Raw genomic sequence first — 24,028 nt, 5'->3', positions numbered from 1 at the left:
GAAGTTTATGTGAAACACATGGAAAAGAGGGTCCTCTATAAGCCAAGGAGAAAGGCCTCAGAAGAAACCAACCCTGCTCACACCTTGATCTCAAACTTTTAACCTCTAGAATTGTGAGAAAATAAATTTCTGTTGTTTACGCCACCAAATCTATGATACTTTATTACGGCAGCCCTAGCAAACAAGAGAGGCCCCCCAAAAAAATATTTTGAGGGCCGACCTGGTGGTGTAGTGGTTAATTTTGCACTCTTTGCTTTGGCAGCCTGAGGTTTACCATTTTGGATCCCAGGTGTGGACCTACACACTGCACATCAAACCATGTTGTGGCAGTATCCTGCATAGTAAATAGAAGAAGATGGGCACAGATGTTAGCTCAGTGACAATCTTCCTCACCAAAAAAAAGAGAAAAGTTTGGTTGATTTTGTCTGTTGTTTTCTCAATTATTTTGTTCTCATGAGCCTCTCAAGGTATAAGCATCTAGCCCGTGGAGTTGTGATTCTAATGTTTGAATACACATAGTTTTATTCAAACATGGTCTTAACTTAAGCAAACTATGTTATTTGTTCCTTAAAGAGCAAAAACCTGGTCCAAGGCTGAAGGAAAACTGACTTTACTGTACTCTAGAGATGGTAGCTTGTATTCTAAAGTGGTTTAGAAATACCATGGACTATATTTTACCATAAATTTAAGAAATTTTCAAGGACAATGTTGACTACATGCAGTTTTTCACATCACAAGTTGACTCCAGAGCCACGTCCTTACCTAAAATTTGACTCCACTAGAAATTACAGAAGAGAAGTCTTAGTTTGAGCCAGACATAAAAAGAATTCATACTTACAAGATATGCTAGGATATAACAAATTCAAATTCATAAAGAGTCAATGTTTTCATAAAATATTGAGTTTACCTGGAACATTAAAACAATGATGACTTCTACAAAATAATTGTAACTCACCAGCACATTTTGGGGAATACATCAATTATGCAAAGTACTATTTATCTTTAGTGTGACTAGTACATTTCTGTAGAATTTAAGTCAAAATGTAAACACCAATATACCATTTGACTATGGTGTCTCTACCTACAAGGATGCGTGTACAAAATCAAATTTCTACAGTATATGGGGAATAAGTCTAACATCAGAGTATTACTGGATTGCCCAAGCCCAGGTCTCCATTCATTTACACTGGATCTCCCTTACAAGGCACTCTGGAGTTCCAATGGCGCCAACCATTGAATCTATTCAATCTGTAGACACTTGTTTTGGCTAGCTCCATATAAGCACTTTATTTTTCTTAAGAAAATGAACTCTTATTTCAAAATTACTCTTGGTGTGGGCAGAGGGCTGTGGTAGAGTTTTGTGAGTAGTAAAATATTTCTCAACACCAGAAAAGTACTCCCGATTCTTTTAAAGGATGTTTTCTATTTAAAACAAAAAAAAAACAACAACCTCAATCATTTGATGGGAAGTAGTGATGGTAGTCTATTTGATGTTGGTAATTGAATTTTTTTCTTCTGAAAAACTGCCCCAAGCTAAAAAAAAAATAAAAATAAGAGTTTTAATTGAATATTGTTAGTTTGCTACTTTTGATTATTCTTACGCCTCTCATTAAGGACTTCAAAGTGAAGTTCATAAGCACAATTACCTTCTACCCTCTCCTCTCCACTGCACTGTCCTGTTCCCACACTCTTGAACAAAATTGTTCAAATCAAGTTGGCATATTTGTTTTCATAGAACAGCAGTAACAGAAATGTCTGGGAGAAAATATGGCTGGGGGCAAGCCATATTTCTCATACTCTCTTCCTTATAACAAAGTTATTTGTAATCTCTGTAGACTTCACTTGTTTTTCTAGTTAGAATGTCAGCCTTCTGAAGCAATCTTTGTGTATCTGAAGCAACCTTGCATCGGTTGAATCCTATTAGAGTGAATTCTAAGGCACACTTCAAGTATTTTTTTAACAAGGAATCTAATTCATTGAATAACCTTTAAAATAAAAAATAAAGTATATGAATATACATTAGAACATTAATTCTTATTGGAGAGGTGGAGGAAGAGGAAACTGAAAAAAAAGCAGGCTTGGCCTAGAAGGTTGGAGATCAGAATCTTGTCATCCCTGAAGAGAGAGAAAAAATGTTCCCAGAAGGAAGTTAGCAACAGTCAGATGTGTCAGAGAGTTCAGAAAATTAATGACTGAAAAATGTCATTTGATTTCAACAAAAAAGTTGGTATCTTCAGTGAAAGTCGTTTTAGGCTGGTTTGCAGGGAGCATTTGGAAGTCATTTATCTAAGGGTTGGAGGCAAACAGGATGTTAGAAAGTAGAAAAATCTAGCGTAGAGGTCCTTTCAAGAAGCTTGACGAGGAAGAAAAGAGAGAGTAGGCAGTAGCAGAAAGGAGATGTGGGGCTGTGATGGAAATTACAAACTTACTAAACATGGGACACATTAGAGAGCTTCTTTAAGTACAGAAAAGAAGGATCCAGAAGAGAGGAACACATTGAAGACTCAAGTGGGGAAAAAGGATAACCAATGGAGCAGATAGACCCATAGGTGGCAGGAGTGGATAGGATCAGACGGGATTCATTTTTACAAGAAGAGAAATTCTGCACCATTGTGACAGGAATGAGAATGGACAACAAACACAACATTGGAATATGTCTCTAGCGTCTATGTTAGGACTGCGCATTTGTATACATTGCTATTTGCTATTTCTGAAATGCCCAACTCCCTCCCTCCAGGTACACATATCTCCTGGGCATACTTCATACACAGCTCAAACATCGTTTCTGGAAAACCTTCCTTGGCATGCATCATCTACTGTGGAAGTTTCTCCTCGTTCTCCCAGATGCTCCCTGTGCTTTGCTCTGTGCATATTTTGTGCTATAATGGGTATTCACCTGTCGGTCTCCTCCTTTAGAGTGTAAGCACTTGAAAGGAGGAAGCATATCTCATTTGCCTTTGTATCTCAGAGCCTAACCTAGATGAGGAACTTCGTCTGTATTTGTTGAATCAATGATTACTTCTGCTTGGTTGAATTGATTTGTCATAGGCATATGTGCCATGAACACTGTGAGTGGCAGGGCGTGGGGATGGTATTTGCTGTGAGTTTCTGCTCCCGGCTTGACTCATTATCCCTTCTAATCATCTTCACCCTGTAGCTGTTCTTTCTGAGCTTGGCTTTACTCCAGGCTCCGTGAATGTGGCTTCACCCACCCTCTGTCTTTGTTCCCAAAATCACCCTAAGTAACAGAGTTTTCGTTAAATGTTAGGGCTTAATGGAGAAATGCAGAAATGTGCAGAACAGGAATCAATGCAATGTAGGATATTAAAAACCATGATGAAAACCAGTTTAAACTCTTGTTGAAAACCTTACTACAGGGGAACTCTCACTGGATATCTTTCTCATAAGAACACAGCCTGCCACCCTTTGCAGGAGCTGCTCTCTCCTTATCTCTCCCTGGAATTCCTTTTCTACTTTTCTCCACATGCCGTGGCACCCGCCCTTCCCTACTAGGATGGTGGTTGGCAGAACAATAGTCCCCTCAAGATGAATATGTCCTAATCCTCAGAACCTGTGACTATGTTATATTATGTGGCAAAAAGGAATTAAGGTTGCAAATCAGCTGAGCTTAAAAGAAGGAGAGTACCCTGGATTATCCAGGTGGGTTTGACGTAATCACAAGCGTCTTAAAAGTGAAAAGGGGAACATCAACGTTGGTGCCAAAGTGATGCAATGTGGGGAAGACTCCACTGGCCATTGATGGCTTTGAAAATGGAAGAAGCCACAGCCAAGGGATGCTAGTGGCCTCTAGAAACTGAAAATGGCAGGAAAATTCATTCTGTCCTTGAGCTTCCAGAAAGGGACTCAACAGTCCTGACACCTTGATTTTAGTCTCCTAGACCTGTGTTGGATTTCTAACTGTAAGATAATACATTTGTGTTGTTTTAAGCCATTACGTTTATAATAATTTGTTACAGTAGCAAATAGAACACTAATACAAGGACCAAGATAAGAAACACAAATTTATTTTAATGCAGAATATCTTAAATCTTTTGACTCAAAATCTGTTCCAGCCTAAGCTCTGAGACCTTCCTTTGCCAAATTAAAAAGAACGTTAACAAACTTTCCTTTACAAAACATCCAAGCTAGCCCCAGGATGAATGGAAAAGAGCCTTCTCATGCTCAAGCCCTCTTATCATATTTATGAGAACATTTTTCATTTCTATCACAAATAAACTGTTCGATGTATGACTCTAGAAATAACACTATCCCTCTTCCAGCAAGACATTAAAATATGTTTGTGTGTTCTACACTGTGCATTTTAAATAAGGATGTATAAATAATGTCCCTATTGAAGGGAAGGGGAAGAAAAGTTGGAGGAATAGAAATTTTCTAAAATGCCGATTGCCAAACTCTTCCAATCTGACTCTTGCAACTCAATATTAAATGACTATACATTGAAAAACCAGAGTATTATGTGAATGAAATTGAACGAAAACATCACACCATTTAACCCTTTCAATTATTTAAATAGAGCTTCCTACACTGGACGTGAATACACTTCTAAGGCAATCCTTCTCAAACTTTAATATGTAAACAAATCACACAGAGAACATGTTAAAAAGGCAGATTCTAATCACTAGGTCTGGATGGGGGCTGAGACTCTGGGATCACGCCTTTCTAATACACTCTAGATGCTGCTGATGCTCTTGGTCCCTGGACCACATTTCAAGTAGCAAATTCATAGGGGACTCTGAGGGTCATAGCAGAATCTAATGCTTGAGTTCTATGCTTTTATAAATTAAACATTTCAAAAGTGCAGACTTGCTAAATCTCGGTTTATGCAGCAAAGAGAAAATTCTTTAAAATTATTATCTGGAATTCAAAGTCATTTTATGACAAGTCCTTAAGGTTATGAATTTTACTTGCAGTCGCATCATTGAACAATTCTGTTTCAATGACTCTGTAATCATCACAAACTCTGTATTCCCCCCAAGTGTGTACCTCAGTTATATGTTTCAAAATAGATTCCTGCTAGCTTATTGTAAAAGCTTGTTCATCTGTGTATCAGGAAAAGGTAGGATCAAGAGGTCAGATGCCATTAACCGCTCCCTTTCCCATCGCTGTCATTGCGTGAGAGAGGTTCTGAACTTCCACTAGAAGCCTTGCGTGTGGCTAGGTTCCACAGCCAGCATGTTGCAGGAACAACAGTGCATCAAGTCTGATCCTGTCACCTACACTTAAAACATATCAGTGTCCCCCCAACAATGCCTCCGAGACTCCTCTCTCACCCCCGTGGTCTATCTCCCGTCTAGCTCTCCAGCCTCATATTGTGCCGGTTTTTCTTTCATTGCTTCGTCTCTAGTCACACTGCTATTCTTTCAATAGTCCATTCTCCCTCCCACCTCAGGCCTGTGTTCCTGGTCTTCTCTCCCTGTAAATACAACTCTCTCCAAACTTCCCACTTTAATTCCTAATCATTTTTCCAATCTCAACTCAGAAGTCACCTTCTCATCAAAGACTTCTTTGACTCCTCAGACTACATCATGTGCCCTTGCCACACACTCTTATAGCTTCTTTAAAGGCATTTATCACAGTTCATCATTCTACGCTTAGGTGATTGTCTGATCAGACTTCGTCTCTCTAGATGACCTTACGTTGCCTGAGGGCAGAGTCTATGTCTGTTTTCTCCACACTGTATCCATATTGACTAGCACAGGAGAAAGCATTTGATAAATATGGATAAAGGAATGAACACAGCAAAATTTGCTTTTTTCAATGGGCTAGCTTAGCTAACATTAGAGTCAGAGACATATTTTGTCACAGAAAAATGACTGCCTTGGAAATGAAATTTTAGAACAAAACTTTTAATTCATTGATGAATGATAATATGTTAGGCTAATCAATTATCATCTATATTATCGGTTCATTTTTCATTCATCACCAGGTATTATTCCGGGTGTCGGGAGTCTAGATATGGATCCAGCTGGACTCCTCTCCTTGGGCAGCTGAGTCTAGCACATATTCCCTGTTGACTGTGCAATGTAATGCTCAAGTGACCTGAAAGAGATTTGTCCATAGTTTTCATTTGTGTCTAAACCTGTGATTACAATGAAGAATATGCAGTCAGAGCATGGTTAGAATCTGACTCAGGTCATTTCCAGCGTGAAGACCTGTGTGCACTGCCTGCTCTATGTTTTAAATAGTAGGATAGATAAATATTAGTCTATCACAATGAAATAAGACATAGCCTTTTGCCACCTCCTCCTTTCAGCTAAGTGTTGTTTGCAAATTCAACAATGATCAAAATCTGTGTTATTAAATGCTTAAAGAAAAATAATACCTACAGACTTCGTAACACTAGAGCAATAACATTCCCATTGTAGTTGGATTTGAACACAAGGCACACATTTTGATGTTTTTCCTAAATTCATAAAACAGAATTTTACCTGTATATTTTTTTACTTTTAAAAGGAATGAAAATATAAACATTAAAAAATGGATTACTTCCATCATAGTTTTAAGGACATTCTTTGTTAATGTAAAATCGAGGCACTTTATGAGACTTCAGATTTTCACCAAAAGTAATAGTTCCTAGCCAGTAGAAGAAAAATGATACCGATTTGGAAGATTTATTCATAATACAAATATTTATTGAGTTGCCCTTTACGTCGGGCATCCTCCTAGGGACAATGGTCCTCATCCTCATGGAGTTTATGATCTCATTAGGGGAAACTAACAAGATAATGACAGATAGTGATAAATATTATGAAGACAATGCAAAGGTGTTTTGACACAGAGAGTTACAGAGAAGGCTGACCTGGAAAGGAAACACTTGGACTGAGACCTGAATGCTGAGAAGAGGAACGCCTTCCAAAGAGCTGGAGAAAGAGCAGAGGGGACACAGAATGCACAAGGCTCAAGGCACAAACCATGTGGGCAGTCAGAGGAACAGAAAGAGAGCCAGATGGCCCAAAGCTACAGAGGGGGGTTGTGGCCAGATCACGCAGGTTTGAATTTTAAGTGCAATTGAAAATCACGGGAGAGTTTTAAGGAGTGCTGTATCGTTTAAAAAATCACTCTGCTGCTATGAAGAAGATAAATTGTAATTGAGCGAGAGAAGATGGAGGGAGATTAACTAGGATATTGCATTAGTCCGAGGAAGAGAGGGTAGTAGCTCTAATGAGAGTAGTAGCCATGGAACTGGAGTGAAGTTCTTGAAATCAAAATGCAACTTTACACATAAATACTGCCAATCAGTTCTAGTTGACCGGGCATCTTACACAGGAAAGTACTCCGTTAGGCAATTGCCATTCTCCACGGGCCATTTTATGAAAGCACGTAATGGCTGTAGCTAAAATAATAGGTTTATTCCATATATAGGTTCAGTTAACAGACAGTACTTTGACTTCAGCCAGTCATCTTTCCAATACTTGTTTTTAGTCACAAATAGCCCAAGGCATTGAAAACGAATTGGTATCATTCTATCATAACTTTCTGGAAACACATACCCTACTGTTGGTGAAGAAATGCAATTACAATAATGTCTTATCAAGGCACTCATTTTAGTTAAGAAGTTGTAACTTCATATATTGACAAAATTATCTTCTGATGAAAGAATGGAAAGGCAATTGAAAATTATTTATATATTTTATTTATAAAAATTTATCTTGAGTATTTTTAAGTGTGGAATATATTCTCAAGTACTACCAAACAAGATTTAGAAAACAGCTCTTATTTTACCCCATTATCCAAATAGTTGTCCAAGATATTTGTGGAAAACTACATCTGTTTTTCTTAAGTTAGAGAACCAAATGCTTCCATGTATAAGAACCCCCTGTACAAGATGGTTAACCCTTTCATGTAGAGTATGATGGGAGCCCGTTTTACTTTAATGGCCAAAGACATGAAGGTTGTTAATCACCGGAGTATAACACACCAGTACTTGTCGATTTCTTAAATTAGAATTTAGGTAATAGGTGAATTTTACATTGCTATTGTACTAGATGGGATCGAATTTATAACACTATTAAAGAAAATTAAAAGTACCTTCAGCAGCAGTAAATGATATTTAAAGAATAGTCTTTTCTAAATCATATTTTCCACTGAAGTATAATTCTTCATTAAATAACTATTTTTATATGTAAGAAATTGCATTCATATTCAGAACCATAACTATATGATTTCAAATAGTATGATCTATCCATTTTCAAAAATATCTTATGTCAAAATTTCTGCTCTTCCTTTTAAAATAACAGTTCTACATTCCTGAAACTATACTCTCTTTAGACATTGTTATTTTTGGCCTCTGAAAGTGTAACTTACAGAAAGCATAATTCACAGACACAGAATGTTGTAATTAACAATATTGAACAAATAATATTTCTGGTTTGAAGTTTCCATAATTCAACCAGAAATGAAAATCAAAACTAATATTTTAAAGAATGAGTTATTTCTGCCCAATTATTTTCTGAGTTTCACTATGCATAAAAACAAACAGGGTTTTCAATGAAGGCTAGTCAGTGGGTGGAATAAGGGCTGTTCTCTTTCTGTTCTTGTAAATAAAAATACTCCTAAATGTATCTGTATCATAATTATCTTCTGGAGGAGTCTTATTCTCCTTTCTATATTAAAATGTAACATATGCAATGATAATTTTAATTAAAAATGGTTGATAGCATTATAAAATAATTCTTTTTGAATAGTAAGAGTCGTATTCATATGAGTAAAGCTGGGCTACTTTATATTGTTTAATGCTCAAATATCAGAACAGAACTCATACCTTTAGGCTATTGGCCTAGTCTCCTAATTTTGAACACTTTTCTATTAATTTTGTGCTGCTTTGTGATTTGCAGCAATTTGAAACCTATAAATCATAGGTTTTATAGTAATCACAATATCAAACGGAAATTTAACTGTGGGAAAGAGGGCTTCCAAGTTCCTCAGAGAATTAAAATGATGGATTGAGCTAAGTATCTAAGAGACAGAGCTACAGTCAAAATACTTGGAGAAAAAAAGTCCACTTTTAAAGAACATAAATTATCAAATCATGAGAAACAAATCCTAAACATTGCTTTTTGGGTAAATTATATTTTGGTGTAATTTCAAACTTAGTGAAAAATTGTAAGAATCATATGAATAACTCCTGTGCATTCTTGACCCAGATGGACCGACTGTATTTGGTCCCATTACTTTATCACTCTATCTATCTATCTTTATTCTACCTATTTATCGATCAAATTTTTCTGCACGTTTTGAGAACAAGTTGTAGACGTCTTGCTGCTTGACCCCTAAGTACCACTGGGTATTTCCTCAGAACAAGGATATGTAACTATTAAAGTCAGGAAAATCAGTATGGGTATAATACTACTACCTAACACATAGTCCTTTTTAAAATTTCGTCAATTGTCCCAGTAATGAATAATGTCCCTTAAAGTCCTCTCCCCCATCTTCCTGCACCCCATCCTCTGCCTAGGAACCCATCCACGATTACCCATGGCATTTAGTGGTCATGTTTCTTTAGTCCATTTTCATGTTGAACAGTTCCTCAGTCTTTTTTTTTTTTTTTAGGAAGATCAGCTCTGAGCTAACATCTGTTGCCAATCTTCCTCTCTTTTTTTTTCTCTCCTCAAAGCCCCAGCCCATGTTTGTATATCCTAGTCATAAGTCCTTCCACATCTTCTATGTGGGATGCTGCCACAGCATGGCTTGATGAGTGGTCTGTAGGTCTGCGCCTGGGATCTGAACTTGTGAACCCCGGGCAGCCAAAGTGGAGCATGTGAACTTAACCACTACACCACCGGGCCAGCCCTAGTTCCTCAGTCTTGTGTTTCATGACTTTAACATTTTGCAAGAGTACAGGTGAATTATTTTGTAGAATATCCCTCAGTTTGGGTTTGTCTAATGTTCCCTCATAATTAGATAATGTTAGGCATTTTTAGTAGGAATATGTCAGAATCATATCAGGATTTTTCCCGCTATGAATGATGTTAACTTTGACTAAATGAATAGGTTGGTGTCTATAAAGTTGCTATTTCTCTTCTTATAATTAACACGTTTGTGTTAAGTTATTTTGAGATGACATAAATATCTCTGTAATGATGATGATTTTTTTTTTTTGAGGAAGATTAGCCCTGAGCTAACTGCTGCCAATACTCCTCTTTTTGCTGAGGACGGCTGGCCCTGAGCTAACATCCGTGCCCATCTTCCTCTACTTTATATGTGAGACGCCTGCCACAGCATGGTGTGCCAAGTGGTGCCATGTCCGCCCCCGGGATCTGAACCAGTGAACCCTGGGCCACCGAAGCAGAACGTGCGCACCTAACCACTGTGCCGCCAGGCAGCCCCGTCTGTAATGACTAATTTTATGTGTCAACTGCCTAGGTTATGTTGCCAAGTTGTTTGGTCAAACACTAATCTAGATGTTACTGTGAGAGTATTTTACACATGTGACTAACATTTACAATCAGTTGACTTTAAGTTACTCTCAGGAAAGTGGTTGGCTTCATCCAATCAGTTAATGGGGTTGAGAGCAGAATCAGGTTTTCCAGAAGTTCCGCCTCAAGACTGTAAGTTAGAAACCCTACCTGAGTTTCCTGCCTGCGGCCTGCTCTGCAGCTTTCAGACTTCCCAGCCTCTACAATTATGGTGAATCAATTCCTTAAAATAAGTCTCTTTATATATGTGTATATTTATATAAATAGGACATATATAATAGGATATGTATCTCTGTATCGGAATTTATGTTTCCTATAAAGATAGATAGACAGCTATAATAGAATATATACCTATATATCCTATTGGTTCTGTTTCTCCAGAGAACTCTGACTAATTCCATCCATTCCTCATAATACTTTCAGTCACTAGGTTTAGCATTCATTTATGATTATTCCCTGAATCAAATATTGCAATGATGGTTGCCAAATGGTTATTTTCTATCATGCCCTTTACATTTAGTTGTCATTCTAAGGAAGAACTTCCTTTTCTCTCTTATTTGTTTATTTTTTCACATATTTGTTTATAGCAGCATAGACTTGTGGATTCTTATTTTATTCAATAGGCTATAGTCAGTTGTTATCTTTATTCATTTTGATGCCTAAATTGTTCTAATTTGACCACTTGGAGCTCCTTCAGGCCAGCTCCTGTGTCCTTTTGGCATGTCCCCATCATTCTTTGAGTGCTTTCATACTTTCTGTCATGAAATCTTCCAGGCTCATCTCATAGTTTCCCTGCTCCAGTCATTTCTCTAAAGAGCCCTATTTCTTTTTAGTGGAGAATGGTATTTAGAAATGCAGGTCTAGGTTCTAGGTAGTCACTGTATATTTTCATGGCAGTTGATATGAAATGTCACAGGCAATTTAATCAATTCAATTTAATCAACATTTATTGATTCCCAACTTTGTAGAATAATTGCAAGGTATTCTTTTTTTTTTTTTTGGTGAGGAAGATTGGCCTGAGTGAACATCTAATATCTGTTGCCAATCTTTTTTTTTCTCCCTAAAGCCCCAGTACATAGTTGTATGTCCTGGTTGTAGGTCATTCTAGTTCTTCCATGTGGGATGCCACCACAGCATGGCCTGATGAGCAGTGTGTAGGTCCACGCCCAGGATCTGAACTGGTGTACCCCAGGCCGCCGAAGTGGAGTGTGCAAACTTCACCACTCGGCCATGGGGCCTGCCCCAGAACTGCAAGATATTCTAATGAGAAGGAAGTGAGGGATTCAACATGGTTTACCTTCTATGGGTTCATTTAAAGTCAATTGAAAATATTACCTGTTTTCAGATTTGGAAGTTTTCTTCTTGTTTTGTTCTTGTCTTTTCCAAATTTGATCTGTAAGTTAACTAAACAGTATTAGACAACTAACAGGTGATTTAAAGATCTAAACAATTTTAAAACAAAACTGTAGAAATTAGAAGCAATATAAAACATGGCATTAATCAGTGGGTAGAAGAAGAGGATGGAAATACGGTGTTCAAAAGATGGAAAATATCTAGTATTGAAATAGGTATGGGGAAAACCAGAATCCCAATACACTGCTGTGACAGCGTAAATTGTTACCATGTTAAAGAGGACACGCTGGGAAATCTATTCAAAAAAAGAAAAAAAAGAAAAGCCAATGCCCTCAAACTCCACATCTACAAGTCTATGTTAGGGATACAATCGTTCATGAGCACAAAGAGATAAGGACAGGTCTATCGGTTGCAACAGTTTTCGTCAGAGTAAAATACTAGAGACAATTCAAAAGTGCATCTGTATGGGGCAGACGAAATAAAATTGTGTTATGGCTATGTTATAGACGACTACAGAAGGTAAAGGAATAAGATAGATGTCTATGTGCAGCTGGGGGAAGATCTTCAGGACAGGTTAGGTAAAAAATTGTAGAATATTCCATTTTATTTATGCGAAATAAAACATCATATATGAAAATGTTAATGCAGAGAACCTGTCTGGAAAAATAACTTCATGATTAACTCAGGGGAGGGACTTGGAATTTAAGGAGATTAAAGATGGAATTTTACTTTTTATACCTCTGTAGTATTTGAAATTCTTTTATCAAGAAAAACATATATTACACAAATCAAATGTTTCTAAGTTACTGGAAAAACTGACTTCTAAGCGCATGATCTTAACACTATATTGCTAGAGAATCTTCGTCCTTTCCCTTTAGTTGTGTAAAAAAACCCTATGGTTGTGTAAAAAATTCCTCCACAACTTCGTGCCTTAAAGGCTTAAAACAACAAACACTAATTATCACACAGTTTCTGTGGATCAGGGACCCTGGGCATAGCTCAACTGGCTGCCTCTGGATCCAGAGTTCTCCTGAGGTTGTGGTCCAGCTGTTGACGGGGGCTGCAGTCTCATATGAAGGCTCAAGTAGGGGGGCTCTGCTTCCAAGCTCCCTCGTGACATTAATCTCTTCACAAGGCGGCCCCCGGAGCAAGTGATCCAAGAGACAGTATGAGAGAGCAAACAGGATGGAAGCTGCAATCTTTTCAAACTTAGCCTTGGAAGTGAAATCCCATCACATTGGCTACATTTATTGATTAGAAGGAAGTCATTAAATTCAACCTATGCTCGGGGGAGAGGATGGCATACGAGTGGGTGAATACTAGGAGGCAGCTTCCTATGTGGTCATCCTAGAGGCCGCCTACCATACCCTTCCCTTAGAGAAACTCTCCTTCTCCGAAACAAAACCTTCTAAGTTTGTGTATTTTTGAGAGTTCTGGAGAGACACAGCCCCTTTCTTTTTATTTTTTGGCACTTCTAACATACTAAAAATGAAGATATCTGAAAAAAAAAGAGTTAATAAAATTGTGGTTTACCTTTCCTATTTACGTCAAACAAATCTAGCCTTTCAAGATGAAAATATAATTTTTCTATTGAGAAGTTAACTTCAGAATTTATAAAAACTATTAATTAGAAGCTTACTGTAGATCTTACTGTCTGGTACTGGGATACAAATTTAAAGTTGTGAGATGCATCCTTTCTTTCAATCCTGTATGATTTGACGATACTCTTTTTGGAGAATATACAAAAAGTCAATGCTTGATGCTCTTCATGAACATGCAATTCTACCCAAATAACTCTCCTGGTGGCCCTTTTTGTGCCAAGCCCTAGGTTATTCAATGTAGAATGGGTGTAATGATATGGGATTCTAAACTCTTTTCTATTACACAAAATATTGTAGACAGTTTTATTTTAAATTTAAGATAAAATTCTGCAGAAGATATAGAACAAACTACACATACATTTATAATACAATATTAAGAAAGCATCTTTAAAATCAGCTCCAGGAGAAATGTTCCGAGCTTTCCTGATGGTATTAACGATAATGAAAATGTCTTGGTAAGCATATGCAATTATTGTCGTGGGGAAAATTTATTCCCTATTCATGATGTTTCTTTTATGTGGAGGAATCTTTAAAACATGACACTCTTGAGTACTGTTCTTTCTCTTCCTTTTTGGGGAAGGGCAGCCAGCCTAAGTGCGGAAAGGACACGTTTTGCTCTGCTCCTCCATTCCATGTGTCCTTCAGGGGCAAGCAATCATATGAAGAGATCTGTGGCTGTCTGCAACTAAGTGAGTAAATGTAACTTCAGCATCTAGGATTAGCAAACTCATCTGCCTTGGATATGCCAGAATCTCCAAAATGAGCTTGTTATCAGCAATAAAAGTGATATTTTACTCATGATTTCCCTTCTGTTCAGGTTTATTTCTCAATTAGTTCAGAACTCACATAGGAAGCAAATGTGTTATATTGGTAGCTCCCTATTATGAGTTGAATTGTGACCCCTAAAAAGATAAGTGGAAGTCCCAACCCCGAGTTCCTCTGAATGTGACCTTATTTGGAAACATGGTCACTGCAGATGTAACTAGTTAAGTTAAAATGAGGTCATGCTGGATTAGGGTGGGCCCTGAATCAAATATGACTGACGTCCTTACAGGGAGAGGAGAAGAGAGACACAGGGAAGACAGCCATGTGAAATGGAGCCAGAGATTGGAGCTATGCTGTCACATGCCAAGCAACAGCCAGGGTTATCAGAATCTGGAAGAGGCCAAAACAGAGTCCTCCTCTAGAGGTTTCAGAGGGAGCGTGGCCCTGCCAACACCTTAATTTCAGGCTTCTAGCCTCAGTACTGTGAGAGAACACATTTCTATTGTTTCAAACGGTCCAATTTGCTGCACTTTGTTATGGCGACCCCAGGAAACTAGGAGCCCGCCCCTCCCCCTCCTTAAAATACCAACAAGTGTAAGACCTGAATGAACTAAGCTTGCATTTTACTTTCTCATCATATCAATGTGAAAAAAAAAATTGTTGAAGGTCTTCATTCACTGTTGGCATTAACGAGACCAGTTTAACCTTAAATTACTTAACTTGTTACAGTATAGAGACATCATTCCAAAAAGGACCTGTGAAGACCTTATTTAATTAATTAACAACAAAGATTAACTTTAATGAACTGCAAGGAAAAGATTTGAGCTCAGTAGTGAATATCTTGATGATCAAATGCTTTTCCCTGTATATGGATACATATTAATTGCACACCATGGAATGTGGATCTCTGAACATAAATTGCATTTCTCAGGAAGTTTTCTTTTTATTACAATGTGCTATTTCTGCACATTTAGATTCTTAATGCAGAATTTGTGTCTTAATGCAGAATTTGGCATTGTTAGATGCATCTTGGTGAAATATTTTTCTCTTTTTTAATCGGAGTGGAGCACAAATAAGCACCAAAGGACTGTTCCGTTTCTGAAAGGATTCCATTCAATGTATTCAAGACAGCCTGACGTCAGTGGGTAAATGTAACTACAGAGGAATACGGAGGGAAACGACTCCCATAGTCAATAAAGCATACTGGTGTGTGTGCTAGACAGAAGATCCTTTAGTTGACTGAATTATCATCTTTGAACAGGAAACAAAAAGGATCCTGAGTAAGTGAAACGTGTTTCAGATTAATTTACTAAAAACAGAAATGGACTCAATTTTTACTTCTTTATGCTGGTACCTCTAGGGGGATCTGTCACATGGATGATATAGAATCACTCCTCTGTGAATGTGTCAATGCTTTTGAGATAGGGCAATGGTTTAGACGGCAGGGGAAGGCATCAATGGATACTCCAAAGGGGAAAATATATTTTATATTTCAGACATAAATAAAACCATGTATTTTCCAAAATATTTTGTTGTGCCTTTGATTTTAATTTAATATAGAAGAAACAAAATAGCACTAGTAAGAGTTCATCAGCTAAAAATATCTACAATATGTAAACAAAGTCTGAATTTAATTTAATTTGTCATTTAGAGTGTTTAGTGTTGGTGAGCACTATAAGCAGTAATAAATGTATTCCTTCTGCAACTGTATATTGATATAAATAGCATATCAATTAGCTGTGTTTCAAAAACAGATTTCTAGGTTGATTATTTGGAACAAAAAACTTCAAAGTTGCTTCATTGTAAACATTCTAGTTTCCAGGCTAGTCTACAAAAACATATTTAATACATGGCATAACCAAGATATTATATCTGTAGAAAAAATACAGAAGAAAATGCTTTTATAACTTTTATGACTACCATGACATAAAGTAAGAATGGGAAAATATTTTTCTTTCTTTTTTTGGAATTCTAGCATTTGACAACTACATTTAAGAGAGCAGAAGATGGATGAAGCCTTTTTCTAAATTCTGAAGGAAATCTGCTTTCAAGGCCTTAGAAATTAGTGGAGACAGTTCATGTGGGCATCTTAGTGATAAGACCACATTACTAGAACTTGACTAAGGAAATATTAGATGAGAAAGTTAGGTTAACGTCTTTTCAGTGGGTCTTTACTGTGTTACTAATATAGAAATCTATTTGCATACAATCATTTGTTAATTTCCATTGTGTCAACCCACAAACAGTTTGGACTAAATCACAGCCAACTCTAACCGTGTAGTTTAATTTGAGGATGTAAACTAGACCAACTGAAGTTCAAGATTGTTTTATCTGAGAGCAACATCAGAAATCTTTTAACTAATGCTACGAACTTCTCACAATAGACTAGGATCTTTTTATTTTTAATTAATTTATTAAGTTTTTGGTGAGAAAGATTGTTGCTGAGCTAACATCCATGCCAGTCTTTCTCTATTTTGTATGTGGGATGCCACCACAGCATGGCAGCATGGCTTGATGAGCAGTACATATGTCCGTGCTCCAGGATAAGAACCTGTGACTCTCAGGCCACTGAAGCCAAGCATGGAACTTAACCGCTATGACACCGGGCCAGCCCCTACACTAGATTCTTAAAGCTCCATAATTTTAGTTGCAAACTCTAGCTGAGAAGCCCTAGACATGGAGTCTCCTTTGTAACATGGCATCATGTAAAGTATCTGAATGCTATGGAATAGCAAGATATATATTGTATACAAATATGAATTGATATATAAATTTAATATAAATTTGAAAGTCCAGTAGCACTTGGGAATTAATATTAACTTTATACTATTCTTCTGATGAGAAAATACTGCACTGAATTATTATAGCCATTCTCCTGCCCCCCTCCAGAATTTTTTCTTTGAGGACACTGTTTTGAACTTAAATGATTTTGAAATTCCTTTTTGGCATAGTTATCCAGTTCTATACTAAATTATTTTTCTTGTTCTCAGAGTAACCTTATCAACCCCTTCCAAGTAAGAGTTATTTTCCATGAAATACCATTTTCACATAGGCATTTCAGGTGCATTCTGTGTTCTTTAATCTGTAAAATGTGCGAACAATTTTTTATTGATAGTTTTATTGCAAATTCAGATTTTTTCCCCAAAATTCTAATTTCAAATGCATTCCACTTAGAACTCTTCAGGATTTCCTACAACTTTTATCCAAACAGAAGTCCTTAGCTGCCATTTTTCCTCATAATTGAATTTTTGTTGACAGAACAATGAGTACAAAGAAATCCTACTTATTTATATCAGTAGCTATAATCAGTGCAAAATATGCTATTCTAGCAGAGTATTTATTAATTAAATACTACTTTGTTTTTTGTGTTTATTCATATTTTCTATATAAGCATAATTAATACCTCATCATATTCAGATTTAATATTTAATATGCAATCATCAAAGTCTTGTGAATTGTCTATGACTAAAAACAGACAGTAATATATTTTGTCTTAGCACAAACGAAGTGAATATCTTTGCTGAATTTTATGTTTATGCATTCTCTATGGTTTTTGTTTTCTATGTAACCCTTATAAATAGCTTTCACAAGAACATAGGAAGATCAAAGACATGGTTGGAAAACTTTTCATCATGACATCAATTATTGTGTTTATTTAATGTGCTTATTTTATTTGCCCCCAATATTCTTGCATTTCTCTACTATGGAGGGCATTTTTGGATGACGTCCCAGCGTTCATTCCCAGCGGTATCAAATTTTTTTGGTAGCGTTGAAAGGGGACACTTATGGTTCCGTGTGGTTCCAGGGAAGCTAAAGAAAAGTTCTAGATATGGAGTATGTGATCTAGGCTACTCCAATCAGTTGATTCCACCTCCCTGGATACAAGGTGTGGTGCAGGAGGTGGGCACGTGGTATCAGTCAGTGCAAGGAGAGTTAATCTTGAGACATTTGCAAAAGACACACTTTCTTTCATGGTTCAAATGGGGAAACATGTGTCCCGGAGATCCACCTGTCATCACGATGTTACAAGGAGACTCATCTTCAGAGTGCAATCAGCTCTGCAGAAGACAAAGAAACTGGGTCCGTGGAGAAGTGCTTATGTGGGTAGCTCAAGTCTCTCCAGAAATGAGGCCTACCTTTGGGTCTTTTGGTTACAGGAGCCAATATATTCTCTCGAATTTTTAAGTCACTTTGAGTTGGATTTTCTGTTATTGGCAAACAAAGTATTCTAAATGATATTAGCGTTCATGGTAGGAACACTCCTTGTATGTTGCATTCTTCCACATCAACTCATCCTGTGGCAGCCAAGTCTTGGTTCCCAATTTCTCCTGGCTCCCTTCAGAGTACTATTTTCCTACTTAGATGGGAAAGAATTTTGTCCTAGTTTTCAGTTCATTGGATTTCTTTTTCACCATTTTATTTAGAGTTCTTCTTAAAGTTCTCAAAAACAATTCAGCATTATTTATACTTTTACTTCTTAAAATTTAAATCATGTAAAAATGCTTAGGAAGCCATAAAACTTGCATAAACAATTTTATGTACTTTCTTTTGAGTTCAAAATATTGGAGGTGTTTAATACAGCAATGTGTGAAATTCTGAGCTTAATTTAAAAAGTTTGAGTAAGCATTGAAAAAATACACAAAATTCTTATAAATAGTTATTTACCTCCTTGTTGCTTGACTTATTAGTTGACACTATTAATTTGATAAATTAATGGTGATAAATTAGGTGATATTAACTTGATAAAATAAGTATATTTTTTTACCATGATCACTGTGTTAAATTGGCTGGAATAATCACATAAAAACCTAAAATCCTAAAAACCTAAAAAAATACCTAACTCAACTTGAGAAAACATATCTAAACATTTTGCGTATATAAAATAAAGATATAAAGTAATCTAAGAAATGTAAGTTTTAATACCAATATTCATAAAAATTTCAAGCTTAATTTTGACCTTTTCTCCTTTATTGGTAAATTTTGGTGCAGACTCCTGATGTGTGATTTTGTTATTATTTATATTTGTACTGGTAATAGCTGTACACTGATTGAACATCTGATGAAATATTCCATTATTCCACACATTAGTATCCTTGATTAATATAGTAGCCAAACTTTTAGAATTTTTGTGGAAAGCAACAGAATTTGTTTTGACGTTATTTTCATATGAATCAAAGTTTCTGGTAAAGAGACCATAGCTAGCCAGTGTTAAAATGCTAACTGATTGAAGTAGAGTAAAATCTGTAAATAGCAAATGATGCAAAAGTATGTGCCACTGCGAACAAGCAACTTCCTTCCGGTTGTCAGGCAGAACATCAGGCTGCTAGAGACCGTGAATGGGATGTCATCAACGGTTGAATTTTATCAAAGCAAGGCTGAAATTCAGGTGGCACCCACATTGTCTTACCAGTACAGGTCGTGAAGGTAATGAAATACATGTTAACGCCTGGGCCATCCCAGCCCTTCCTCTGCGCCCCTAGACCCTATAGAACTCTTGTCCAACACTCTGGCCTGTGTCCACTTTCACTGGTCATTGTGTGCATTGTACCCAGTTGTTCAATGTTTTTATACTGTCCCAGGATCCAAGTGCTAACAGCATTTGTAGGTTAGCACACTCTATACAGATTTTTTCTATGTAGTTTCATATTGTTATACTAAGCAAATACAACAGCAACTTCAGGCTCATATTTGACTTAGCTGGTTTCTTGTACTGTTGCCAGTTCTTCCACATTACGGGTACAAAAATTTTTGTCACTTTGTGAAAGGGGAGGTGGGTGTCAAGCAGTTATCCCAAATCCTCCCCCAACACTGCTAACCCATTTCCTGTAATTTGAAATAGTGGGAGGTGTCCCAAAACTTTCTGACAGCCATCTCGCAACCAGGTGAAGTAACTCTCTCGGGATTGCTGTTGGGCAATTCTGCCCTTTATGTAAACAGTCACTGATTCCTTCTCTGGAAAGAGATCTGTTACGGCTGCCTTTGGAATGAAATCACCAGCTACTCAGCTCGGGCGGGAGCTCCCTGCTTCTCCTTCAGTCTGACGTCGCCAGTGACCGTAGACAATTCAGTGCCGCCACTTCTCAAAAACCTCAAAATTCCGTCCTACTCCTCTCTCTTCTCCCTTATCTTCCCCCACTCCACCATTCCCTACCCAACCCCCCCAGCCGCTTAGGGTTCTTAAGGAAGCAGAAGTCAAATGAATGGGAAAATAACATGAGGGAAAAGTAAGGAAGAAGTGCTTAGTGAGGTCTACGGAAGCATACATCTCTGGCTTCACCGAAATTGAATTCTTTAGCACATTCTGCCTACTCTCTTCATCTGATTCAAATTCACATGCACATTCCTGTGTCCAATCCCTTTCACATTGATTTCTCTTACTTATTGCCACATAAAGAAGCAATATTTATCCAATTTGAAAATTTCATATTTCTAAGCAAATTTAAGTTTTCCCCAAAATAATGAATAAATGGATTTTTTATTCTCTGGGCTGGTCATGACATGATTTTATAAATTACATTATTATATTTGTTTGAGGAAACAGTTAAATCTGCTTGCATTCTCTAAATACCCAAGGACTACACGAAAATACAGGCAGTTCCTAACTTGAGTGGGTAGGTGGAAGAGAGTAATAGCAAAAATTGAGCCTTAATAGTTAAGCAAAATGAAGGAGCCACATGGATAAGGATGCAGTGTTGACTACAGTGTGCTCACTATAGGAGTGCCTTCTGCGCCCATCTAGGTTTTCAGTGCTGTTGGTACGAGTAATGGAGACTACAAATCATCTACTAAGAATGTCTTGGCTGATGTCTATTTCTGAATAGGGAAGTCAGAGAGAAGACTGCTGAGTTCAGGGGAACACGAGAATTATTCCTGAAATGGATAAGCATATATTTTGGAAAGAAAAAGTAAGCAATTAGGAAACAGACATGGAGATGCCACCAGAGATGGCATACGCTATTGGGGTGAGTGGCACTATGAAATCTGTTGAACTAGTGGAGTGGTCAATGGAGTGGGCTAGCATTCCATAGGCCTGAAATTCCAAAACAGTAGCAGCTAATCCCCATTCAATCCCCTTGAAATTTCATCCTTGCTTATTCCACAATCTATTCTCAAATGCTTTCCATCAACATTTGACGTAGGAAGCTATAAATTATCTGGATATTCAGATCTGTATTTATGTACAGTATTTACTGATTTCTTTAAAATGACTTAACTCCTTCTATTGGAGTTCAATTCAGTGCCAGGGTATCAATAATGTGATGCAGACCATGGTGTGCTATGGTCCAGAGGTGAAGTCTGAAAGGTTGTTTGAGGAATAGCATTATTAATTTTCAGTACACTCATGAAGGAAATAAATGATTGGCTAATTATATCTCATTGGTATAATAATTCACAAGCAAGTTGACATGCTTTTAAAAAGCACATAATCTGAACTAGAGCTCTCTATGTGCACATATGTGCATGTGTGCATGCATGCATATATGTGTCTATATGTCTAGTTTTTCAAGGTCCCAGGAGGAAAAATGTGTTATCTCACTTCTAGGTTATTGGCATAAAAAATAACGTTAAAATTTGTAAGTATTTAAGTAAAACTTGTGATTTATGTTATTTATTTATTTTTTGAGGAAGATTAGCTCTGAGCTAACATCCACCGCCAATCTTCCTCTTTTTCCTGAGGAAGACTGGCCCTGAGCTGACACCTGTGCCCATCTTTCTCTACTTTATATGTGAGATGCCTGCCACAACATAGGTCGGTGCACAGGATCAGAACTGGTAAACCCCACGCCTCCGAAGCAGTGTGTAAACTTAACTGCTACGCCACTGGGCCTGCCCAAAAGTTATGTCTTTTAAATGTAGAGGATTTCACTTTTGCTTAACAGTGAACTTCAGCATTTAAGGATTTATTTCAAAAACAATATTTGAAGCTAGATGGGAAAAAGATATAACTAGATTACACATAAATCATAATTGCTGGCAGTCTAGAAGCATCTTGGTTTGATATTAATTATTTCTAGATTCCTCTTGAACAGTTACATAATTACCAATTTTTTAAGAAATTAAAACAAAAGCAAAGAAGTTATTGTCATTTGAACACATTATAACATCACGTGAAAATTAAGCTGGCGCTTCTCGGTCTTAAAAGAGACAACTACCAACAACTGTAAAAATTTCAAAATTTTATTTGCTTTACTACATCAATGCATCCAAAGAGCTAAACCAAAAAGAAACAAACAAAAAAAGAAAACGTGTTCAATAAGCAATCTTGGTCAATCATTTTTCCGTTAAGCAATACTGATTCCTTGCTTAGATTTACTTTGAGGTCTTTGGTTTTCATTTCAGAGACTACGTTTCACTAGGTTTGGGGGACGAAGGGAAGCTACGTTACAGTCTTCCCGCTCCTGGCAGGTATTTTTAAAATTACTCATCTATGAAAAATATTTAGGAAAGAGAAAACTTTGCCATTTGCTTTTTTGTTCCATTAGTTGAAGTATAGGTTATGGTCTGTTGTTAAAATATTGGGTTAGGAATAATTTTTTCTAATTAAAGTAAGAAACTCAATCATACCACCTTTATATATACTGCATTTTATCATTTCTAAGCTAATTTCTGTATTTTCTATTCTTTTAGCCTCACGTGACCTCTTTGAGACTAAATAAGAAATTGTAGACACTGGACGCCACGTCTTCTCCATCCTGTCACTATTTTCTTCTAATTAGATGATGTGAGCTGCCTGAAGATTACCTTCTATTTCTGTTTTCACTCATTGAGAGAGGCGAAACTTCATTTTCAAAGTTGCTATTAGATTTACACAGTACTCATTTTCTTCTTAAGTAGCAATTTATACAAAAAGTGAAATTCATATTGAACAGTGCAAAATGGTGAATAAGTTTAAAAGTTGTTCAAATGATTATATGTCCATATATCAAATGAGCTACAGAAACAAGAATAAACAAGTCGTTTAAGATATTCAGAGATGATACTTCGAAGATAAAACTGTCTGCTGCGGATGTATAGCTTTAGCTTTACTATCAGAGGATTTGCATTTATAAAAAAGGATTTTTAAAATAATATGTGTCAGTGATATTTTATGATTTAAAAAGAAAATAAATCCATTTAAAATACAATCTGGCTTTGTGTATGTAGAATCTGTAATGTTCCTAAGATTTTGTTTAAAAACATATGGAGAGAGAGTGGAGAAAGGGTTCTCTTTTCCTTCTTAATGTGAACCACACCTTTTAAAACTTTTTTCAACTATTTTTATTTTGATAATTTTACTTATCTACCATCCTTCTATCTACGCTTGCCCTATGCCTATTATTTATTAATGTTTTAATAGTTTAAAAAGTTTTTGTTTTTCTTAAGAGGAACATGTACTACTTTCCGAAATTAAAATATGAGTTTGGGAAAGAGAGAAGAATCTCAAAGAAACAAAGACACTCAAAATTACAATTTTCCAGAGACAGCCACTTAATTTTGATATAGTCTTCACATATATTTTTTTCTAAATTGAGATAATATTATACAGTGTTTCGTAACCTGCCTATCTTGTATAAAACTATTGTAAAGTGAATATTTTCCATATATCAGGAATATTGATTCACAACCACTAGGGGTAATCAATTTTTGGCAATGCATTTCTTTTATTCAATAAACGTACCCTGTTATTAAATTTCAGAACATAATTTCTTTACATTTATTATAGAGTTATATGCTACCTTTCAGTGGACAGTCTTTCCCTTTTAAGTTTTAGCTAAATGAATCTTTTTTATAGATGTTTGATATCCCAGAGACAAATAATGGCTTTACTCGACAAACACCAGTAGAGGCCGTATGGTATTAATGGGGAGGATTTCACAGGCAATCCTGTGTTAT

The 24,028-nt window shown here is 36.6% G+C and overlaps 1 long non-coding RNA gene across 1 annotated transcript; it reads left to right on the top strand.

Moving 5' to 3' along the window:
- Nucleotides 1-15,319: 15,319 nt before the first annotated feature.
- On the top strand, nt 15,320-23,512 carry LOC139079871 (uncharacterized). The gene is made up of 4 exons (XR_011533858.1): nt 15,320-15,435; nt 20,977-21,117; nt 22,496-22,561; nt 22,784-23,512. It is a non-coding gene; the product is annotated as an uncharacterized lncRNA (long non-coding RNA).
- The last annotated feature ends 516 nt before the right edge of the window (nt 23,513-24,028 follow it).

This window comes from Equus przewalskii, chromosome 27, assembly GCF_037783145.1.
Source record: "Equus przewalskii isolate Varuska chromosome 27, EquPr2, whole genome shotgun sequence".
NCBI classification, from domain to species: domain Eukaryota; kingdom Metazoa; phylum Chordata; class Mammalia; order Perissodactyla; family Equidae; genus Equus; species Equus przewalskii.
Note: the sequence above shows the minus strand (reverse complement) of the source record. Positions and strands in the feature narration are given on the sequence as shown.